Source organism: Castanea sativa, chromosome 8, assembly GCF_040712315.1.
Source record: "Castanea sativa cultivar Marrone di Chiusa Pesio chromosome 8, ASM4071231v1".
Classification (NCBI taxonomy): Eukaryota; Viridiplantae; Streptophyta; class Magnoliopsida; order Fagales; family Fagaceae; genus Castanea; species Castanea sativa.
The window spans coordinates 32,141,657-32,164,220 of NC_134020.1; the positions used below are offsets into that span (position 1 = coordinate 32,141,657).

Genomic DNA, 22,564 nt, shown 5'->3' on the forward strand with positions numbered 1-22,564 from the left:
GGCACTTGCTAATTATTATTGTTCTCAACAGTTGACCAACCTCCTATGTGTCATTGAAAATTACTTTTGGTTTTAATAAATCTTTGGAGCTTATATTTATGTTTTGTACCGACCTACTTCATGTAATTTTGGTCACTTGACAACAACTCGCATGTAATAAACTAATGTCTACCGATCTATGTTTCAAGAGAATTTCTTCTTTTTTCTTCGCTATAGAGGAGAACATATACAAATTTGCCGGAAGGGTTTTTAACTGGAAGCAAGATCCTCCGTGTTCTCGAGGCTCACGGTGCATTTTTTTTCCTTCTATTTTTGGTGTAATATTTGAGTTGTCTTGAGAAAATTTCATTTGGTTTAGGTGAGAAATTTGATTGAGAAATGATAGATAGGCAGTTGTCATTGTGAATAAGAGGAGAAATTATATGGGTTCTGAGAAAAAAATTGTTTGCTATTATGCTTGTGTTAGAATTGTGATAAAATTTTGTTTGGTTTAGAAGAGAAAATGTAGTGTGACACCATTGTTGAAATGAGAATATTTTTCATGACTTGTTGAAATTTGTAACTTAGTTTTAAGTAGTTTAGCTTATTTAATTACTATTTAACTCTAAAAGTTGGATAAAAGTTGGATGACAATTTTGTTCAAACTTTGGTGGAAATATGTTTTATTTTGACCTTTCATGGTACCATGAAGATTTTGCATAAATGCGAAGAGATTTGTTAAGTTTGGGTTCTAATTATTGTAAAAGACGTGCTATGCATCATGAGTTCAATTTATTGTTTTCACCAAAGAGAAGTTATCATTAGGGACTCAATTTTGTTATGTCTTCTAGTTATAACGTTATTTATTTATTTTATTTCTCCTTTGCAGGCTAAATATACATTGTTTGCAATAATTTTGGATTTTTTCTGAAAGTTGTAAGCTTAGCTTGAGCAAAGTAAGTAAATTTTAGTTAAAAACTTATAAAACTCTATACTTATGATGTTGGAAATTGAATTTGTGGTGGGTTGTTGTGTTGGAGCAAGCGGGTGGCTTGCATGGTGTTATAAGGTAGTTTAAATACATATTGGGAGTGTTTTTTCAATTCTTGCAAATGTGAATGAGCATTGTTAATTAGATGTGATGAAAGAGAAATTTATTAGATTTCAATACTTGTAAACTCTATAATTGTGATGTTGGAAATTGGATTTGTGGTGGGTTGTTGTGTTGGAGCAAGCGGGTGGCTTGCATGGTGTGATAAGGTAGTTTAAATACATATTGGGAGTGTTTTTTCAATTATTGCAAATGTGAATGGAATTTGTTGATTAGATGTGATGAATAATACTTTAATTGATTTCAATACTTGTGAACACTCTATACTTGTGATATTTGTGATTGGTTTTGTGGTGGGTTGTTGTGTTGGAGCAAGCGGTGGCTTGCATGGTGTTATAAGGTGGTTTGAACTAATATTGGGAGTGTTTTTTCAATTTTTGCAAATGAAAATGAGTATTGTTAATTAGATGTGATGAATATTACTTTATTAGATTTCAATACTTGTAAACTCTATCCTTGTGATGTTGAAAATTGGATTTGTGGTGGGTTGTTGTGTTGGAGCAAGCGGGTGGCTTGCATGGTGTGATAAGGTAGTTTAAATACATATTGGGAGTGTTTTTTCAATTCTTGCAAATGTGAATGGAATTTGTTGATTAGATGTGATGAATAATACTTTAATTGATTTCAATACTTGTGAACACTCTATACTTGTGATATTTGTGATTGGTTTTGTGGTGGGTTGTTGTGTTGGAGCAAGCGGGTGGCTTGCATGGTGTTATAAGGTGGTTTGAACTAATATTGGGAGTGTTTTAGTATTAATATAAATTTATGCATTCATGAATGAGATAGAATTTTATCTAAGTAGCTTATAGACTTAGATGTTAGAATACATTATGAATGAGTTGTCCTTATTTTACTAAAGTAGCATTCACTTTGCAATTGTAGTTGAACATGGATAAAAGTTGGATGACAATTGGTAAGACACCGGATGGTAGATTAACTCGTCCATATATTGAAGGGGTCAATGCATTTCTTAATTTTGCAAGAGTGGTTGTGGACTGTAGTGGTAATATTCTCGTGCCCGTGTATTCACCGTGTTAATTGCTATCGACAATCTCTTCAACCGTGCGTATACATTTACTTCATCGTGGGATTATGCAATCTTACATTAATTGGTATAATCATGGAGAACCACGTGTATTAAATGAGAACATTTATGATAATGAAATGTCGGATGGTGATCATATGGATGGTATCGATGCCTTGGTAGGTGACCGAATTAGAGGGGAACCAAGAAATGCAACCGAAGATGAGGAAGTGCGTAATTTTGACAAACTTCGAGGAAGATGCAAAGCGTGAGTTGTATCCGGTTGCCGTACCGATTATAGTATCTTGAAGTTTGTTATCGAGATGTTGAATGTAAAGGTAATGTCCAACTTTAGTAATACGGGACTTGATATGATGCTAGAATTGTCGACAAAAGTTTTACCGAAAGGTAACTTGGTTCCAAGGTCAACTTATGAAGCAAAGAAGATATTACGTGACTTGGGCATGTCATACGAGCATATAGATGCATGCAAAAATGATTGTGCACTATTTTGGAAGGAAAATGAAAACCTTGATAAATGTCCTGTGTGAGGTGCCTAGGTACAAGGATACACGTGCCCAAGGTAAGAAGATTCCTCATAAGGTATTGCGTTACTTCCCCGTTGACCCCGAGACCGAGGAAATTGTACATGTCGTGCCAAAGAGCTAAGGACATGAGATGGTATATAGACAAACGCGTGGACGATGGAATAATGAGGCATCCGGCTGATAGTGAGGAGTGGAAGGAGTTTGATTTGCAACATCCTGATTTTGCCCTCGAACCTCGCAATGTAAGGTTAGGGTTGGCTACAGATGGATTTAACCCTTTTGGGAATATGAACAACAACTATAGTATGTGGCCTGTCATACTTATCCCCTATAACCTACCGCCTTGGTTGGTTATGAAGGAGCCATATTTTATGTTGTCATTGCTTATTCCTGGTCCTCATCAACCGGGAAATGAGATTGATAATAATTGTCTTAAATGTTGTGTGTTTGTCTTAAAGTTTTATGCTTGTCTAAGTAGCAATTGTTTTAAAGTTTTGTACTTATCTTGAACTTGATATGGATATTGATATGGTCATTTTTTTTGTTGAGGTTTTAGCAATTGAGTTCAAACTTAGCACTTGTGAATTGCTTGATATGGATAATGGTATGAATAATGGTATGAACTATGATATGTAAAGTTAGTAGTAATTGTTATTGAGATGTTTTGTACTTATCTTTAACTTGATATGGATATTGATGTGGTTTGTACTTATCTTGAACTTGATATGGATATTGATGTGGTCATTTGTTGTGTTGAGTTAGTAGTAATTGTATTCAAATTTTGTACTTGTGAATTGCTTGATATGGATAATGGTGTAGACTATGATATTAAGTTAGTAGCAATTGTACTTATCTTTCATGTCAATACATAGTTTCAAAAAATGCCCAAAAAGGCCAAATACGCTCATAATATACCAAGGTATGAGATGGCAAGATTGGATAGAATGAGGCAAAACCAAGAGAGAATTGATGCTTTGGGATTGAAGCACATCTCAACTTCTAAAGGATTCTCGCTTTCAGTCCAATTGTGCAAAAGGGAAAAGAAGTAGAGCTAGTGTTATGGTAGATGATGATTATGTACCACCTATTGGTGACGATGACAATGATGATGAGTCATCTAATTCTATAATCCATAAGGTACAATAGATGTTCCATAGGGTACAATAGATGATAATAATTTTGTTCTATTATTTGTAATGACTTTCTTGTTTCATTAAATGTATGTTTGTTAGTTACAGATGGCACCAGACGGCTTACACGTTCGCGAGGTGAGGCATCTATTCCGGTGGTCCAATCTACGGTCCAATCTACGGAAACACCTCCTGAGGCAAATCCTCTTGCCCAAAGTTCTTCTAGTGCAGAGGCACAAGCTACTGATGCATTAACTAGCACGACTGGTAATTACATAGAGATTATATTTCACTTAATTTACTATTGAGATTATACTTCACTTAATTTAACATTAATAATGTTTAAATATGATCACAGCGTAAATACCCGTGGAACAACACGAGGTATAGCAAGACGGCACTTGTTGAAAAAAGTGGTAAGTCCGCCAAGACGTATAGCCGAAGAGTACGATGCTCCTGTTGGGAAGAATGCATGTAAGCTGGTCAATTAAATTGGCGTACAAGTGAGAAGTAATTTGTCTAATTACAATGTGAAAAATTGGAAAAGTGTTGAGGTTGCCACTAGAGATGTGGTGCTACACAATATAGCCGAAAATGTACAGTCATAACGTCGAACCTGTCATTGTATTCCTGAAGCATATTAACGTTGATTCAGGATAATAATATTATTATAATACATATACACTTCATTTTACAGATCAGCCTTTGAGCTACACGGAGATTCCAACTTGGTAACAAAAGCATTAAATACAAAATGTGGAAGATTATTGAGTTGCAACTCTAATAAGTTGCATCAAACTTATAAAAAGCTTGTAGAATCTCATGGTGCCGACTATGCAAGAAGCCACCCGCCAAAGAATGCCACACTTGAGCAAAGGATCGGACTCATTGATGGGAAATGGACTAATAAGGATTGGCCGGTAAATTATTAATGCGTATATTTTTATTATTCAATGTTTACTATACTATGTTGTCAAATGATTAACTTAATACTTAGATGAAGTAAATGTATACTGTTTTATTCATGATTTAATAAGTATCTTGAATGTTCTCAATTAGGAAAAATCAAGAAAGAACTCGAAAATAGGAAGAAAACTTCAGAAAACATAGATGCGGGACAAAGGCACTTGCTGTTAGGGTTGATGAGGAGGTGAATGTTTTTTTCATTTTCTTAAACCTCAATATATTACATGTTGTGATTAATTAACTATATCTATCTAACCCTCGAATGTTAATTAATCAGACAAATAATAATGGCGGTCAAGTTCCCGAATTGGCAAAAATCTTCAAAGATGTTCATTTCAATCCAAATACAAATATGTGGATACACCATGAGGATGAAGTGACATATGTATGTGTAGCATTCCATCCCTATCATTCCATTTATATCATGTTTGTAAAGCTATAACATTTGTAGTATTAATGTTGTGATTGTTTGTTTCTTTCTCTCTTTCAAATGATAGGAAACTATTCTCAAAGTGCAAGAGGATCATTGTCAAGATCCTAATGCAATTCCCCTTACACAAGAGGAGATTTCAAACTTGGTTTTTAAGAAGAAGTCCGGTATTGTAAAAGGACTTGGCATGAGACCATCTTCTTCTCTAGTAACTACCGCTTCATCTAATTCCTCGGTGGAGTATATACAACGGTTAGAAAATGAGATAATTGAGCTCAAAGAGGCAAGAGCTAGGGACCAAGAGGAGCGAGTTAGGGACCAAGAGGAGCGAGTTAGGGAGCGAGCTAGGGAGCAAGAGGCACGAGCTAAGGAGCAAGAGGCACGAGCTAAGCAAGAAGAGGTTCAACAATATTCTTAACTTTTTGAGGAGTAAGGGTTATGATGATGCTCTTACCTATGGGGGTGGTTCATCTTCAAGTTAAAACACTTATTGGTTAGTACTTTATATTACATTTGAAAATCTATATTTGCTTTCTACAACTTATAAATTAGGAGTTATGATTTTAATTCATTAGTGTGGCTACTCTTAATGCATTGTTAGAAATGTTTCATATAACATAGTTTATGTTTTTACTTTATGATTTTAATGTAGTATTGTTTTTATATTTGTGCAGATTTCTTATTGGTGGCTTTTAGAAGATTTACTTTTGGCATTACTTGAAGACATATGAGGACATCTTTCATTAGTTCTAATTATATTATGCTACACTTTTTGTATTATTATAAAACATCTTGAGTTATTGTATGGATTGCAAACTTTTATTGTATGGAAGTTGTTTGAAGTGGATGCTTCTTTTATTTTTTACTTGTGGAATGTATAGATCTTTTTTTATAAATGTGTTTTTTAAATTTGAGGTTTTAATAATGTAATGACAGGTTACATGTTAATATCAAAGCTAGGAAAAAAATAAAAACAGAAAATAAGTTTTAGCGACGAATTTTTCGTCACAATTATTGCAACAAAAAATTGTTTTAGTGACGAAATATTTCGTCGCTAATTGTAGCAAAATTTTGTAAGAAATGGTTTTAGTGACGAAAATTTTCGTCACTATATGTCCTTGAATTTTCTTATAAATAGTTTTAGTGACGAATTTTTTCGTCGCTATATGTACCCGAAAATAGTTTTAGTGACGAAATTATTCGTCACTAAATATGATTTAATAAACTGAAGTGTTTTTAGTGACGAAATCTTTTCGTCACTAAATAGTGTTTTTAGCGAGGAAAACATTTAGCGACGAAATATTTTCGTCGCTAAAAGTTTTTTCTTTTTAAAACAAATCGGACTTTTAGTGACGAAAATTTTCGTCGCTAGGACTTTCAGCGACGGGGTTTCAGCGACGAAATGAGTTTCGTCACTAAAAGTCCGATTTCGTCGCTAAAGGTTCTTAGTGACGAAAAACTGGATTTTTAGTGACGAATTTTTTCCTCACTAAAAATACATTTTGTTGTAGTGACTATTGCGAAGTGGTGTAAGAAGTGTTAGACACTTTGGCATTCTCCCTTTGGAACTGATTGAGAGACCACACATATTGGGCGTTAGTGGAATTGGAGTAGAGATCAAAAGTATTTCCAAGTGCTTTCGATCTTTGTTTTGAAATTCAACACACCAAGGTACGCTCTCTTGTTCTTGAATTCTGAAACTTACATAGTGCATGTTATCGATTGTGAATGAAATAGATCCGTTAAATTTCCGCTGCGTATGTTTTATATGAGATTCAAACCATGTTCAAACCTATTATCCTACAATTGGATCCATCCAGCTTGCTCCTGATTAAACATAGTTCACGTTAAGCCCCTCAATGCTCAGTAGGTACTACACCTCCATGTACAATCCAGGTCGTCGTTCATTTATGTCCAACAATGCCAGCTTAGCAACTTCGTCCACTTCAAAATTTTCCTCCTTGGGAAAATTTACAATTTTAATGTAGTATTATTTTTATATTGTGCAGATTTCTTATTGGTGGCTTTTAGGGGATTTACTTTTGGCATTACTTGAAGACATCTTCCGTTAGTTCTAATTATATTATGCTACACTTTTTGTATTGTTATAAAACATCTAGAGTTATTGTAGGTGTTGCAAATAATTATTGTATGGAAGGAGTTTGAATTGGATACTTATTTTATTTTTTATTTGTGGAATGTATAGATCTTTTTTTATAAATGAGTTGTTGAAATAAATGTGTTATTCAACTTTGAGGTTTTAATAATGTAATGACAGGTTACAGGTTAATATCAAAGCTATAAAAAAATATATTAAAAAAAAGAAAATAAGTTTTAGCGACAAATTATTTCATCACAAATATAGCAACAAAAAATTGTTTTAGTGACGAAATATTTTGTCGCTAAATGTAGCAAAATTTTGTAAGAAATGGTTTTAGTGACAAAAATTTTCGTCGCTATATGTGCTTGGATTTTGTTAAAAATAGTTTTAGTGACGAATTTTTTCGTTACTATATGTACCCGAAAATAGTTTTAGTGACGAAATTGTTCGTCACTAAATATGATTTAATAAACTGAAATGCTTTTAGTGACGAAATATTTTCGTCACTAAAAAGTGTTTTTAGCGAGGAAAACATTTAGTGACGAAACATTTTCGTCGCTAAAAGTTTTTTCTTTTTAAAACAAAGCGGTCTTCTAGTGATGAAATTTTTCGTCACTAGGACTTTTAGCAACAAGGTTTCAGCGACAAAATGAGTTTCGTCGCTAAAAGTTCGATTTCGTCGCTAAAGGTTCTTAGTGACGAAAAACTGGACTTTTAGTGACAAAGTTTTTCCTCACTGAAAATACATTTTGTTGTAGTGTTTTGTCTGCAGGCATCACTAATGGGGTGAAGTTCATCTTCTTCTTTGGAGTGTCAAAACTGCTCTTGCTGATCTTAGTCTCTAAATACGAATTCTTACGATCTTTCTTCTTACCATGAGAATCACCAGGTTCTTCCTTCTTCCGTTTTCCTGTTAGCCCCTTCGCAGTAAAGCGCCCTCTCCATTCATATACTTCTGGGCTTTGAACAGGAGATCAGTCATAGAGGTTGGCAGCGTCTTTCCCAACGAAAAGATGAAATCGGGGTTATTCAGCCTAGCCTATAAGGTCGTCATTATCACCTCGTCGTCAGCTTTGTCAATCTCCAACACAGCCTTGTTGAAACACTTTACATAATCTTTTAGGCTTTCCCCTTCCTGTTGCCTCACTGTCAACAAGTAAGAGGTTGGCCTCTTATGACACTATCCACTAATGAAATGATGAACAAATGAGTCACTGAGCTATTAGAAATTCGCTATGGAAGATGCCGGCAACTTACTTAACCAAACCCTAACAGCCCCTCTAAGGGTGGCAGGGAAAGATCTGCAGATAACTTCATTCGGGGTCTGTTGAAGGTTCAAGATAGTCTTGAAGGCCCCTATATGGTCAAAAGTGTCCTTTGTACTACCATAACACTCCAACTATGGTAAACGAAACTTTGAAGGCAAAAGGCACTCCAAAACACTGGCTGTGAAAGGTGAATCTGTTCGTTTCAACATGCCGTCGAGGTTCATCGCCGTCTTCCCTTTCATTGCATTCTTTACTTCGTCAAGTTCCCTTCTTAAGCTCTTCATTATGTGATCGTTATCATGCATGTACTACCCTGTGTATTCGGTTGCATCTTTTCCCTTACTGTTTTCAAGGCTACTAGCCTCTTCGTCATGTCTACTACGGTTGCATCGATGATGCAAGGCATTGCTGCCCTCTGGGCAGGCTCGACACTTCAACTCTTCATTCTGATTCATTAGCTCTTGTATATTCGCTGTTAGAGCTTGGATCTATTGAGCCATCACCATAGGATTTGGAGGTGGTTCTGGTGTAGAATCCATCAAGTGATTGGAGCTTTATCGGTAGGAGCATGATGGTTTGAGAAAGGATCAACTCGTCGTTCCCATAGACGGCGCTAAACTGATGAAGCCGAATCTTGACCTCGTTAGTATGCTCCTCGTCACTATCGATGGACAATCTCCAGTAACTGCTGTTAAGAAAAGAAAGGCATAGGGGATTTTCGCAGGCATGGAACCAGCTGAGAATGCTCCGATGCTAAAGTCAGCTTATCGATTTTCAGATGAAGTTATTCACAGTTCTATCTCTCTAATTTCTCATGTCTTTTTACTTGAGTTCCATTTCCTTTTTAAAGTTTGCTTTGGGTCGGTGCAATTTATGTCTGTTAATGCTGCTTTAAGCATTTTTCTCCTGAGAGGAATACGGCATTAATTGACAATGGTGATTCCATTTAAGGTGTAACGGGTGACCGTTGAACCATCATTGCTCTTGTAATTGGTCCGGCGCAGTCATTGCTTATTAACTGTCCTGATTGCATTTATTTGTGCCTTCAATGAGTGCTGGCCTGGCTCGCCTCAAAGGACGACGTATGATGCTGGGATTTTACGCTTACTCTCGTCCCCGACTTGGGTGTGGATAAGATCGTCTGCTACCTAGAAAATCTCACCTTGATACTCGTCAATTTACATCCAATAAAAAGATATAAGACGAGTTTGAAGAGTTACTCTCCAAACTAGTTCGGAGAGAAACCTTGTCCATGGTATGGTGGAATCTGTAGTTTCATATAAGAAAACAATTATAGTAAATTTCTATCGCTAGAATATATAGTTTCATGAGTAACTATTCAATACTTCAGGAGCACAATAAATGCATGCTCAAGCCCCTCACATAATTGTTAGTTTTACATTTGTTAGTGAAAGGCCAAGAATGTACTGACCATTTGTGATAAATTAATCGATTAATTAGCTAAGTTAATTAATTAATCCAATTAACAAGTAAAACGCATGGTAGCATAAACAAATCACCATCGAGTGATTTTAAGGTCACCACTTCCGAGAATCCACTACAGTTGAACCCTTACCCCAATACACAATTGGACTTATTCTGTAGTGACAATCTCTCCTTTTCAATGCACGACTCCTAGTACGTGACTAACCAATAGATGCACGGATTCTAGTACGTGACTTAATCACTAACTTGAGAAAGATATTGGTTGCAAAGTTCTTCAGTTCATCAACACAATGAAGACTTTGAAACTCCTTGGTCACAAAACCCAACGGCGTACAAACGCTGTAGCTTCTTCAAAAGAAAGATGAACTAGGGCAAATTTTGTCTCCGGTTACAATTTGCATGAACAACACTTTGCCCCACACTCGTGCAACTGTGCTACCTTTGACGGCCCTTAAAATAATCATTATATATGTTTAAAGTTGTGAGAAAGCCTAAACATGTACACATGGATTGGAATGAAATCAGAACTGAAAATCTGATTTTCATAAATCTCGATAGATAGGGTATCAATTGAGCAGCTGTCGAGCATCGGGCTAAACTGCCTTTTAAACCTCGATAGATGCTATCTGTCGAGCTAGTTATCGAGCCTTAAAATCCAGCACTTCTTCACTTGTTTCTTGGACAGATTTGCATGACTTCAATACTTGGACTTGAACTCTTGTTCCTTGAAGTATTAAACACATCCTAGATCTACCAAATTACAAGTAAAGTGCATTTTGTCAAAGAATTAGCCAATTTTAAATGACATATGTTCCTAACATGAATCACATATGTCCTAACAATCTCCCCCTTTGGCAATCCGTGACAAAATCACAACAAACAAACAAACATATTAAAGAAGTCATAAATCACTCAACTCATACTCACTTGTTGAATAAAATAAAATCTATCCTAACACAAACTCTTGAAAAACTTTGCAAGAAGAAAGTTCATGGCAAGAAGACTTTGACAACCTATATTTTTTAAACACTTTAAACAAAACTCATCATGGCATCTTAGTGTGAAACAAAAATAAAATATTGCATACAAGTAATAAGAAGCATGTGCATAAAGAGAGAAAAGAAACAACACATGAAGAAATAGGTGAAAATGAAATAACAATCTCAATATATACATATATATATATATATATATATATATATATATACCAATAATGGGTATAAGGTTTGCTATCACAAAGTAAGAACAATGTATCTATAAAAGATAGAAAAGAAAAAAATACACAAGTCCTCACTACATCCCTCAACAAGTATAGACACACCCCCTAACGAAAATCTCCTAAACTAACTCTCCCTCTAAATACATGACTACTCTCATATCCAAAAATATTCCCCATTTTTGTCACAAATGACGAAGGGAAAATAACTCAAGCAGTCCTCTCATCATCACTGGAAGAGGTAGTACCATCATCCTTATCACCATCGCCATTAGAGCCACAATTGTCGTTCTCATCCTCATAAGTCTCTAGAGAAGGAGTAGGAGACTCAACGAAGCCATCAAGGCAAGCCTGTCATCGTGCGATAAGACAGACACTGGTGTTCGCCTGACACAACTCATCGCTAAAAGTGTCAAGGTGAGCATCCATGCGCTGAAGCTGCGCCATAATCACCTTTAGAGTCACACCATCTGCAGAAGAAGGAGGAACAGATGTGGATGGAGCTAAAGAAGCTGGAGGGGTCGCTGTCTCGGTTCGTGGCTACTTTGGTTGAAGCTGGGCCTCATTCCGTCTAATAGTAATCGCATCAATGGCACATATCATAGGGACAGGATCCGATATGGGAATGGAGACAGAAAAATGGCGAAGGATCCTTGTGATAGCTGAAGGAATGATAAGCTTATCATGGATCGTCGTATCCCTATATACATCTATGAGGGAGAGGATGAAGTGAGAAGGGAAGTCTATAGTGAGGTACTCTAGGAGGGATAACAAAAATCGAGCATGAGGCTCTATGATAGAGTTATAGTGAGACAAAGGATGGAGTCTCACAAAACAGAGACATGAGCTCATCTTTGGACACAGTCCCAAGATGATCACAACCGAGGTAGTCAGGATGCGCTACCCTTGGGATGTGGAGCACCTCAGATACAATATCCGGAGTAACCACTATGTGCGTACCTCGAACATGAGTGACAAAAAGTGATACTGAATAATCAAATTTTTGCATGTTAGAGTAAAACTCCTAATTGATCACGGAAGGAAAATTGACCGGGACGTCACACAGTGACTCCCATCCCCTACTGTGGATGATAATGGAAAGTCAGTATCAAAAAAATCTGATAAGATGACTTGGGGTTCCAAATGAATGCCTCGTCGAGAAATGTTCTCCTAGAAGTCCTTATGGGCTTTCTCATCACTGAACTGAAGATGAGAAGGAGTAGAATCAGAGGAAGATGCCTTGGAATAAAGAGGATTCCGGGACGGAGTTGATTTACGCTTAGGTGCCCTGATGCAGACTGAAAGAAAGAGAGAGAGGGAGACAAAAAGAAAAGCACCAAACAATTTAATATCAATATGATAGAAAATAGAAGGTACGTATGCATGAAAAATGCATGAGCATGTGACATGCAACAATAAAAGCATCATGGGCTCAGCCCAATCCAATCTTATCAGCATACAACATTTTAAGATAATAATTACACATCTAAAATGCATGAACATTGTTAAAAATTCATATGTGATGCAATGCATGAACATTTAGGATCATTTACACAAAACCCATCCCAAAATTTTGCAAAAACTTCATCAATTTTGAAAACCCCAAAAAAAATTTCAAACACCCAAAAACCTAGGTCTAATGCATGAAATGCATGAAGAATGAAGGATTAAAGACCCTTACCAAAGAATAAAAGCTTGATCTAGGCTGAAAAGCTTCTGGGAATGAAGTTTGGAGTGAGAGAGAAGTGTTTGGGAAGGTGAGAAGTTAGAAAGGATCGAGAGAGATCGAGAAAAATGAAATAGAAATCGCGCTGACCTTTTATATAGAAATCCCAGTTTCTCGATGGATTGAGAGGTGTCGAGAGCTATCGAGAATTAAAATGTGACAGAATAAGCTATCGAGGAGCTATCGAGAGGTGTCCACAACATAAGAACCTCCATAGATCGAGAAGATATCAATGAGATAGAAAATTTCTCGATGGATTGAGAAGCTATCGAGACAAATTCTCAAAAATTTTGATGGATCTTTATTACGATAATAGCTGTCAAGAAAGGAAGATTAAGATCTTGATAGATAGCTTAGTTGTTGAAAGGTATCGAGAAGCTGTTGAGGTTGCTTAAAACAGTTTTTCAAAGAAGAGAAAAACACAAACATGAATGCAATCACGCATGCTACTCAACCAAAAGTCCAAACAACATTTTAATCTTTTAAAAACATCTCTCAACAAGAAAAATGTCAAGCATAAAGATCCAAAACACACACACACACACACACACAAAACAAGTCTAATCAATTTTATATTTCAAAACAAGTTAAGATAGTTTTCATTTCATGATTGGCGGGCGACAATGGTGAGATGGTTATTTATGCCTTTCTCTTAGGATTTTCTAGTCCTACTTGTCAAAAAGAGTGATATGAGTGTTAAGTACAAAAGATTACTTAATCTTACTCATTACAAACACAAGCCACAAAGCTCACTTGCTTAGTTGTGCATAGAAATGCTTATCTAAGCTACAAGAGATACAAAGTTTAGAAAACTTTGTTTCAATGGTCATTCAAGGTACACAAGTACCAATGTACACAAACACACACTGTTTTTGTAATTTTTTGATTTTTCAATTTTTTTTTTCACAAAAAAATAAAGCAAAACTGAAAAAAAAAAATGTTAAACATAGCAATGCGTAAAACTAGACTGACTCAAAATAAGAAAGCAAGACACACAAGTAATGCAATCAAAAATAAATAGGGAGAGAGAGAGAGAGAGAGAGAGAGAGAGAGAAAAGTGACAAAATCACTTTAAGCCTTTTTCCTTCCACACCTTGGAAGAACCTTTCCTTTTAGCGAACCCTTGAACAGACGAAGTGGGGGAAGAATTGCAACCGTTCAAGTTCGAGAGGAACATGAGGGCTTTAAGTAGATCTCCAAGAGGAGCAAGAGAGGATGGAAACTGACTCTAGTTTCCAGATGAGATCATACTGTTTCTTTATTGAGTGGCTAGCTAGTTATAGCAATTAGGTCGAGTATGTCTACTTGTTCCACAATGATGGCAAAGATGTTACTTCTTCTATTTAGGCTTTTGGGTATTGCCCTTCTTAGCCTTAGGGTTTTTAGTTTCTTTCTTAGTAAGCTTAAGGGGCACTCCTAAGATAGATTTACCTTTGTCTATGTTCTCACTAGCTAATATAGTTTTGACATCATTGTTCTCAGATTCAACATTATTAGCAGGTGAAACAAAAACAGTAGTACTGGAAGAAGCAATATTAGGATCAAATGCAGATTTCTGAAGGTTAAGCATCTCATCAAGCTTTGCACTTGAAGGCCTCTACAACTGAGCTTTGACTTGGAACAACTCTGCCTTAAGCTTCTTGGTATTCTCAGCCAAGAAATTATTCTCAAATCTCAGTTCTCCAATAGTTTGATTAACTTCATCAAACTTTGTGGAGATTTCTTCTCATTCAAGCTCCACATCACTAAGCTTCTTAGTGGCCAATCTATACAACTTCTCATGCTTTTTGGAGACCTTGTACAATTTTGCATAGGTTGTATGAATGTCATCTTGTTCATCCATCTTCTCAAGCTTTGACTCCACCAAGTTCTCTTCTTCATCCACATCTTCTACAATCCCCTCAGTAGGATTGACAATGGCGGTGAAGACATTTAAGTTTCCATCATCCTCATTTTCGGAATCATCCTCAAGTTCGGTGTCGCTCAATGCAGCAGCAAGTGCCTTGCTTTTCCCAATGGTCTTGAGATATGTAGGGCACTCCTGTTTCATGTGTCCAAAGCCTTGACACCTGAAACACTTAGGTCTTGAGGGAACAGTGTACTGATCTTCATCCTTAGCATCCTTCTTCCCTTTGACTTGGCTAATAAACTGAAAAGAACTAGATTGCCTACGGTCCTTGTCAAAGCCCTTCCAAATAGCATTCTTCATGAACTTCATGAATTGCCTGGTGATGTAGGACTTCATTTTAAAATCTTCATCGTCTAAAGACTCATCCGTGTCACTGCTTTTGGCCTTCAGTGTCATGCTCTTACCTTTACTTGATTTCCTAATCCTTGTCAAATCCAATTTATAAGTCTGCAGATTGCCAACCAGCTCTGTCAAAGGAATTTTGTCGATGTCCTTTAATTCCTCAATTGTGGTGATCTTGGCATGAAATCTCTCGGGTAGAGATCTGAGTACCTTTCTCATAATCTTGGGTTCAAGAATAGTTTCCCCAAGATTAAAGGCTAAGTTCATTATGTCCTTGAGCTTGGCATAGAACTCATCAAACGACTTATCCTCCTCCATCTTGATCTCTTCAAAGCTTGTAGTGAGTCTCTAAAGTTTCGAGTCCTTGACAGCCTTGATTCCCTTGTAGGTTGTCTAGAGAATGGTCTATGCTTCCTTTACAGTTTTAGTGGAGGATATGTTCTTGAACTCCTCATTTATGACTACACTGAATAACACATTCAATACCTTGTTGTTGAAGTTAGCCACCTTGATCTTAGCATCATCCCAATCAGCCGATGCTTCCTTTGGCTTAGTCCAGCCCATCTCCATAGCTTGCCACACATTTTCATCTAATGACTGCAAGAAAGCTGTCATACGTACTTTCTAGTATGCATAGTTAATGCTATCAAATAAAGGAGGTATAATGAGTGACTGTCCTCTATCAATGACAAACAAGGATCAATGGATCACACAGCAAAGATTAACCCTAATCAGAGTGTGTCTGCTCTGATTCCACTTGATAGGCCAATAATGTATTCACCCCTTATGATAAATTAACTGATTAATTAGCCAAGTTAATTAATTAATCCAATTAACAAGAAAAATGCATGGTAGCATAAACAAATCACCAACTAAGATAATATGCAGCAGAAAATAAAGTTGACACGGTGATTTGTTTATGAATGGGGAAAGCCTCCAAGGAAAAAATTCCACCGGGTGATTTTAAGGTCACCACTCCCGATGAATCCACTATTATCACAACAAGTGGTTACAAGTAAAAGAATCTCAATACCTTATACCAACCTATAGTTGAACCCTTACCCCAATACACAACTGGACTTGTTCTATTGTGACAATCTCTCATTTTCAATGCACGGCTCTTAGTACATGACTAACCAATAGATGCGCGAATCCTAGTACGTGACTTAATCACCAACTTGAGAAAGATGTTGGCTGCAAATTTCTTCAGTTATCAACACGATGAAGATCATAAAGCTTCTTGGTCACAAAACCCAATGGCGTACAAACGCAGTAGCTTCTTCAAGAGAGAGATGAACTAGGGCAAATTCTGTCTCTGGTCACAATTAGCATGAACAACATTTTGCTCCACACTCGTGCAACTGTGCCACCTTTGACGGCCCTTAAAATAATCCTTATATATGTTTAGAGTTATGAGAAAAGAAATCATAAACATGTACACATAGATTCGAATGAAATCAGAACTGAAAATTTGATTTTCATAAATCTTGATAGATAGAGAATCTATCGAGCAGCTGTGGAGCATCGGGCTAAACTACCTTTTAAACCTCGATAGATGCTATTAGTCGAGCTTTAAAATCTAGCACTTCTTCACTTCTTTCTTGGACAAATTTGCATGGCTTCAATACTTGGACTTGAACTCTTGTTCCTTGAAGTATTAAATATATTCTAGATCTACCCAATTACAAGTAAAGTGTGTTTTGTCAAAAGATTAGCCAATTTTAAATGACATATATTCCTAACATGAATCACATTTGTCCTAACAGTTAATATTACAAATATGTAATTTTGAATCATGTTGAACAAATTCAAACAAGCTATTAGACGTGAACCATGTACTTAGGGTACATTTGGTAAACTGTAATAAGCACTGTAATGTAATAGTTATTCTTATGGATTAGCTATTCAATAGTTTAGTTATGTTTTCATTACAGGGAATAATTATTCCTTATAAATATCTATTTTTTAAAATGAGAAATAATCATTCATCTTTAAAAGGTTTGTAATAGCTATTCTTTAGTAGGTGTATTAATTTTTAAAATTAATATATTTTCAAATAAACAAACTTTCCATATGCACATAATAATTATGAAAATAAAAAATCATAAAAAATAACTAATCTTTCTTTCAAATTTAAAAAATGTTATTTTTAAGGAAGCATCTTACTCATATGATTAATTATATTTCTATGAGTAAGATATTTTCTAAAATATATTTTCAGTTTGATTTAAAATGTTTTCATTCCATCGTCTTCAATGTTCTATTATTGTGTTGTCACCAAACAAATGAATAGTAATAAGTATTACATTACAACATCTTGTATTCTTTTTAATATACATTCCTATTATTATGTAATTATCTTTACAGTCTATTAAACGTGCTCTTAATGTTCCCACTAAGCACTGCATAATTTTGAAGTTTCATATATAAACATAATTATAATAAAGGCCTATTTATAATTACAAATGTTACAGACTATTTTATAATTTATACTAGAATTTTCATAATTATCAAATTTCATATTTAAAAAAATAATAAAAGTCAATATATATATATATATATATATTATATATATATATATATATATATATATATATATATATATATATATATATATTATATTAGGCTTTTCCATACAATACGATATGCATCTTCAGGAAAACCCATATGACACTTACGTTAACAAAGCAACCATGGAAGTGCAGGCGTAGTAGTGAAGCTCCCATGCGGGTTTCACGTCTAATAGCCTGTTTGACAACTGATCTGATGATATGCAATGCCCCAGGGCATACATTATGGTAAAAATCAGCACTTAATAATTGTCCAGATGAACTTGTAGGGATCAGAATGGCAGCAGAAGCAAATATGAAACACACTAGAAATGATTAAAGAGCAGCCATGGGTATTACTATAAGTTAGTTCAGGCACTACTTCTTACAAATTGGTGTGCAACTAAGGCTAAGAAGTTTGTGTTTATATAGATGGAATATGAGAATATCACACCATTAGTTTAGTGCTTGTTTCCACCATATTCGTAATAGTTTTTAGTTGGTACGTATGATGATTCTAAGTCGAGAATGATGAATGAAGGAATACATATTGTTTATATCATTGACTAAAAACAAGTCTTTGAAGTTGCGCATTCCTTTGTTTAAAAAAAGAAAAAAGAAAAGAAAGAAACAGTTGCGTTCCTAATACCGATATGATCAGATATATTGCTATATTATGCTGTATGTTTGCCCTAATTGAGACCTAAATTCCTAAACTTATTGCACATATATATTTTTTTTTTTAAATCATTTTTTTTGAAAAACAAACGACGAAGTGTGGATTCACATCCATTCAAGTGATGAATACAAATCATTTCACTTTCCTTAAAAATAACCAATGTTTAAAATGAAAAAAAAAAATAATAATAATAATAATTGTTAACGTGTAATAGGGCTATGGGCTTTAGGCCCACCTTGTTTACTTCTATAACATACATATTGTACTACACACTCTGCCTCTTATATAAAGGCACTAATGTATGTTTTTTTTTTTGTGAAATACAATACTATTCATCCAGTATTTCTAACATAATATCAGAGCCAGGTTCTAACCTTTTCGGTGTCTTACAGTCTTGTATTCTTCAGCATTCTCTACTGCATCAACCTTCTTCGGTCAGTAAACCCATCTATGCCCTTTTTATTTTTCTAGTTGCTCCACTACCGTCAGAGGCATTTTGGGTTGAATCATCACCGCTAGAAGATCTCTCCATCGCCAAGATCACTGCTGCTCTTGGATCCATAAGTACTGAAGCTTTAATTACGACACTAGAGATACAATCGTATAGATAGTCAACCAATCTACACAACGCCACCATAATCACCACATTCTGAGTGTCCACGCGCCCCCATGCGCCACTCAAAGATACGACGAATTGTCCACACGCTGCATGCGCCAATTAAGTTTCAGCACGCGCCGTTAAGTACCTGCTAACGTCATCTGTGACGTCATCATTGCCAAGTCACCCGCCATGTTAGCCCTAATTGATGTCATCTTCCACGTCAGCGCTTACGTCCACCCTAGCTGTTTGCTGACGTCATCCTGCCTACATCAACGTTGACTTCAGCCACAGTTGACCGTTGCCTTTAAGGTTTGACCATTGACTTTAGGGTTTGACTGTTGACTTTTTGTCAAGTTTGACTTTTGCAGTCCATGTGTTCCTTACCCAATTTTCTGCGTAGATTTCATTTTTGTAGTCTATTTTTGCATATTTTGCTCCTAAATGAAGAATAAGGATAGGTCTTCTTTTTGCAACAATTGTCGCTGACAATTCAACAAACGTTTTTGACGTTTTTGCAAACATTTTTGACATAATATTGAGACTTGTTATCAACGCAACAAATCAACTATTTCCATTTCAGCTGCTACTGTTGCTAACACTAAGAGTATCCAACCAATGGTTTCTGTCTCTGCAAAATCCAAGTCTTCTGGATCCATTATCACCATTTCCACAGTTGACCTTCAAAACATAATCGCTATGTTAAATATTAGCTATGATATATTTCATGTTGAATATGCTTGAATATATGAGGAAGAGAGAAGTACAAAATAGGAACACAAGAACACAAGGCTTATGTGGTTCTGCCTTACGGCCTACGTCCACGGAGGAAACTTTAAAGGGCTACATCTTTATTATATAAGAGTGCAGTACAAAACTTGTGTCACAATAAACCATAACATGGATGTATATAGTAGACTAAATCCTAAACTAATAGACTTCTAATACAAGTAGGAGACTTGACTTGCACACAAATTAGAATTAAGCTTGGGCCTATGCTAATGGGCTATATATCTCTAACACCTCCTCTCAAACTCAAGATGGAAACTTGATGAAATCTTGAGATTTGATAAGAGTGAGAAGATCCCTTGATTGAATTTTGCCTCTGTGATAGTGGTTTGAGGAAGACAATGGTCTTGTAGTGTTGATGTGACTTCTAACGGTGGCATGATTATACCAGAGAGTTTTGACGGCAGTAGTAACAATCCAAAAAGATGAACGCAGTGAAGAAACACCGAGGAAGACAAAGATAGTTCTTAAACACACCGTAAGGACAGAAAATCATGGTCACAGGAAAGTGGCTCTAATACCATGTTAAATATTATCTATGATATATTCTATATTGAATGTGCTTGAATATATGCAGAAGAGGGGTGCATAAAATAGGAACACAAGAATACAAGACTTACGTGGTTCAGCCTTACGGCTTATGTCCACGGAGGAAACCCTTAAGGGTTACATCTTTATTATATAAGAGCGTAGTACAAAATCTGTGTTAGTGCAAAACTTGTGTCACAATAAACCATAACATGGGTATATATAGTATACTAAATCCTAAACTAATAGACTTCTAATACAAGTAGGAGACTTGACTTGCACACAAATTAGAATTAAGCTTGGGCCTATGCTAATGGGCTATATATCCCTAACACCCCCTCTCAAACTCAAGATGGAAACTTGATGAAATCTTGAGATTTGATAAGAGTGAGAAGATCCCTTGATTGAATTTTGCCTCTGTGATAGTGGTTTGAGGAAGACAATGGTCTTGTAGTGTTGATGTGACTTCTAACGGTGGCATGATTATACCAGAGAGTTTTGACGGCAGTAGTAAGAATCCAAAAAGATGAACGCAACAAAGAAACACCTAGGAAGACAAAGATAGTTCTTAAACACACCGTAAGGACATAAAATCATGGTCACAGGAAGGTGGCTCTAATACCATGTTAAATATTAGCTATGATATATTCTATATTGAATATGCTTGAATATATGTAGAAGAGGGATCCATAAAATAGGAACACAAGAATACAAGACTTACGTGATTCAGCCTTACGGCTTACGTCCACGGAGGAAACCCTTAAGGGTTACATTTTATTATATAAGAGCGTAGTACAAAATCTGTATTAGTACAAAACTTGTGTCACAATAAACCATAACATGGGTATATATAGTAGACTAAATCCTAAACTAATAGACTTCTAATACAAGTAAAAGACTTGACTTGCACATAAAGTACAATTAAGCTTGGGCCTATGTCAATGGGCTAATATACCTCTAACAATAATAAATCAAACATATGATAAATAGGATTAGTGGAGTATAAATTAAGTGAAATGCGAGAAGAACAAATGATTTGTATTCATAATATAAGTGACCAAAAACATGATCGTAGGAACGATTCATACTCCATTTGATTGATCTTGCACATTAGGTGGCATTGGTAAAGAAAAATAAATAAATAAATATAGGAATCTTCTAGCTTCAAATGAACGACGCTCTCTTAACAAATCAAATTAATGGAGCAATATTTTCCAGAAGTCAAAGTCCAGCAAGTTTAAAAAGGTTCTCTTAACAAATAAAATTGATGGAGCAATAAGACCTCCTCTCTTTTCCCCCAAGAAAATACTGTTCATAAACCTTAAAATGGTTTTAGAATTGAAGTAGTTGATGAACTGATGACCAAATTCCATATCAAATCGGAAGGAATCACTTGATCAAATAAAATTAAAAAAAAAAAAGAGAGGAATCAGACTTTCTTTTGTTCATTAAAAATTTATATAGAATTTTATTTCCTTTCTTAGGCTAGGTAGAAATGATTTTAGAATTAAAGTAGTTGATGGAGTGATGAGTAAATTCCATGTTCAAAAATCAAATAAGAAGAATATGTAGGATTACACAGATGCTATGCTGGTCAAAAGCTTAGACGGTCGAACAACATTTGAAAATTAAGTTTATTATGAAGGGCTTGTAAAAAAGGGTAATCAAGATTGTGGAAGGAAGAAAAACAAAAATAATAGTTTTGCTAGGGGACACAGTAGCTACAAATCTACAAGCAAGACAAGGAAGTGTTATAAATGCTAGAAGAATGGGCATATTAGGTGATAGACCAAAAATTCATTGACCCCCTTTGGTAAATTAATCAATTAATTAGTCAAGTTAATTAATCAGATTCAATAACATGCAATAAGCGTGGTAGCACAAACAAATTATCAAATAATTAAATGCAGCAAAAAATAAATTTGACAAGGTGATTTGTTTACGAATGGGGAAAACCACCGAGGCAAAATCTCACCGGATGAATTTAAGGTCACCACTCTCGAGAATCTGCTATTATCAAAACAAGCGGTTACAGGCAAAGGGATCCTAGTACCTTATACCAACCTACAGTTAAACTCTTACCCTAATACCCAATTGGACTTGTAATGTAGTGACAATCTCTCATTTCAATGCACGGCTCCAAGTACGTGACTAACCAATTGATGCACGGATCCCCGTACGTGACTTACTCCTTTGCACAAATCTCAGTATGTGACTAACAC

At 35.6% G+C, this 22,564-nt stretch overlaps 1 pseudogene; it reads right to left on the reverse strand.

The window, feature by feature from the left end:
• LOC142605504 (peroxidase RIP1-like) overlaps positions 1-18,099 on the reverse strand; it is a 45,827-nt pseudogene extending 27,728 nt beyond the window's left edge.
• Positions 18,100-22,564: the final 4,465 nt, after the last annotated feature.